Below are 3,231 nucleotides of genomic sequence, written 5' to 3'. Positions count from 1 at the left end.
TCTAGAAGTCCCTGGAAGGAAGCGTTGCTCAGAAGACCAAACGGGAGGGGAGGGGAAAGGCAGAAGACCAAAAGTGTGACCAAAGCCCAGTTGGGGAAGGGCCTGTGATGGGCCATCGGGGGGGGGGGAGGGCTTGCAGGACTTAGGATAAGCCAATTTCCCATCTTTGCTGGAAATCCTGCCTCCTTTTTCACTTATCACCAGCTTTAGCTCAAGGATGGTTTTGGAAACAGCAGGCCCAGCTGCTGGAGAATTAAACAAACGTCCGTATCTTTGGTAGCACAGAGAGAGAGGGGGAGAAAGAGAGAGAGAGAAAAGAGAGAGAGAGAAATGTTAGAAACTGGATCTAGCCCAATAACTCAAAGACATAGCCCAATTCTTTTCAGTAGTTTTATTGTTGGTCTGTTGGTACTGGAGGTCACTGACCTTGTACCTTTCTCTTTCAGGTATACATCTGGAATCAACTGTGGAACATGTGGTTGGCCCTTTTGTACCCAGGAGGAGGGGTCAAGAGGTAAGGAGTGGTTACAGGGATTATGGGATATGTGGTTAGTTAACCCTTGAAGGACCGGGTGGTCAGGGAGAAGTAATAGTTAGGCATTTATCATGACAAAACCCCCTCTAAATGCCTAACTGGATACCAGGGGTAATGTATGCGCACATACAGGAAATACACAAGTACAGACATGAATTACAAGCAAACACGCATTTTTGACATTAGGTAAGCATGTTGTTTATGTGGTAGGGGTTTAGTGAGAATATCTGCTGTTTGCTCCTCTGTGTCACAGTGTACTGCTCTAATGAATCCTATCTCTGAAAACTGCCTGACGTGTTTGTATTTAATGTCAATGTGTCTAGAACGCTGACCTATGGCATCGGCCCTAGAGATCTCTATTGCTGCTTTGTTGTCTTCGTGGATAACTATTGGATATGAGGGTTCAGCCCAGATGTCGCAGAGCAGGTCATCGAACCATACTAAATTGTTTGCGGCCTTTGATAGGCAAACAAATTCTGCTTCCGTGGTTGATGTGGCCACCAGTTTTTGCTTTCCAGTGTACCAATGGATGGGGCAATTGTTGAGTAGTAGCACGTAGCCAGAGGTGCTTTTTCTGCATCCTATGTCCCCAGCCCAGTCAGCGTCAGCATAGCAGGTTAGCTTTGGTTTCTCGGATGTTTCTGGTTCTAGGCAGAGTAGGGCATCCGCGCTGAATTTTAAGTATCTGAGTAGTCTTTTGATGGCGTTCCAGTGTATTAACGTGGGCTTGCTTACATGCCTGGACAGTAGATTGACGGCTAAGGCGATGTCGGGCCTGGTCCAGTTGGATATGTATAGCAGTGACCCTATCGTTGATCTATACAGTTTGTTGTCTGTGAAGGGTTCAGATTCCTCATACATGGTCTTCAGGAACTCAGGCTGCATGGGGGTCTCGCTGGGTTTTGCTTCGGACATGTTGCATTTGGACAGCAGCTCGATGATCTTTTCTCTCTGGGAGAGGCGGAAGCCCTTGTTGGTTTTTATCACTTGGACCCCTAGGTACCTGTCAATCTTCCCGAGTGACTTTAGGGAGAAGTGGCTACCCAGGTCGGTGGCGAACTTGTCACATCTGTCCTTGTGTTTGCTGATGTACAAGATGTCGTCCACGTAAACGAGCACACCCTCGAATGTGTTGTTTTCTCTCCTCGTAAAGAAACATTTGTCGGCTGAGGTGGCCTCGAAGCCCATGGATCTGAGGGCCTTGGCCAGGCAGTCATACCACCTTTTGCCTGACTGCTTGAGTCCGTACAGGCTTTTGTTCAGCAGCCAGGTTTGGTCCTCGCCTTTGTTGTATCCAGGCGGCGCCTTGACGTATATTTCTTTGTCCAACTCGGCGTGCAGGTACGCTGTTTGCACGTCGAACTGGAAGACCTCCAAGCCTAGGATGGTGGCTATCACCAGGGCGCTTTTGACGCTCTCCGCCCTGACGGTTGGCGAGTAGGTGTCTGTATAGTCTTCGGGGTATCTTTGGGCGAAACCCTGCGCGACTAATCTTGCCTTGTATAGGACCTTGTTGTCCTCTAATGTCTTGACCCTGAACACCCATTTGGTTCCTATTGGTTTTTTGTCCCCTGGAACTTGGGCAGGTGAGTATACCTGGAGGTTCCTTAGGCTTTCCATCTCCTTCTCCATGGCAGACATCCATTTTTCTTTTTCTTCCTGGGGGAGCCCGAGGATGTCCTCATATGAGCTGGGCGTGAAATGGGTGTTGTGGATGGTCATAACGTAGTCCTCTAACTTCTTTGGTAGCTTGTTTCTGGTTCCTCTGATTGGCCTGCTGGGGGTTGGTTCGGTTTCCTGCATGTTGTCTGCCTCATTATCCGTTAGGTCATCTATCTTCAGTGAGGGGTGCCCTTCTTTCCAACCTTTGACGCTTGCCTTGCGATGGTTGGCTTTGTGCCCTGTGACCTCTCTGACCTCCCTTTCCCCTTGGTCATGCTCGAACGTGACCCTATTGGTTGGGATGTCATTGGAGTGTACCCTCGACCAGTTTGCGTTTTCGTGGAAACTGGCTGATCTGGAAACCACAAAACGGTTATTGTTGTCGACAAATCTGTAGCCCTTTGTGCCCGGTTCGTAACCCACGAACCTTAACCTTTTTGATAATTTTTCCCCCTTTCTTCTTAGCTGCCTGGGAATGTGGACATCAGCTGGGGCGCCGAATATGTGTAAGTGAGCAATGTTGGGCTTTCTGTTGTATAGCATCTCGTATGGTGTCTTATTGATAGAGCTTGACCACAGTCTATTCAGGGTGTAATTGGCGTAGTGTAATGCCTCTGACCAGAAATGCTGCCCCATCTCAGCATCCTCCAGGGCGCATCTCATCATGGTTTGCAACACCCCGTTTTTTCTCTCTGAGACTCCATTTTGGAAGGGGGAGAAAGGTGAAGAGGTGTAATGCGCTATGCCCTGCTCCCTCAGCCACCTTGTGAACTCTTTGGCCATGAACTCTGAGCCCCTATCGGTCATTATCTGCCTTATTCTCATGTTGTGTTGCATGTCTACTCTCCTGTGGAATTCTTTAAACCTTTGGAACACTTCATTTTTGTGTCTCAGGGAGTAGACATACCCGTACCTGGTGAAGTCATCTACAATCGTGAGGAAGAACCGCTTCCTATGTCCTACAGAGGGTTTCATTGGCCCTACCAAGTCCATATGCACCAATTGGAAGGGGTATTCCGTGGTTCGTTTGGATC

Source organism: Pituophis catenifer, unplaced genomic scaffold (assembly GCF_029215685.1).
Source record: "Pituophis catenifer annectens isolate HBS135680 unplaced genomic scaffold, rPitCat1.0.hap2 SCAF_3, whole genome shotgun sequence".
Taxonomy (NCBI): Eukaryota; Metazoa; Chordata; class Lepidosauria; order Squamata; family Colubridae; genus Pituophis; species Pituophis catenifer.
Note: the sequence above shows the minus strand (reverse complement) of the source record.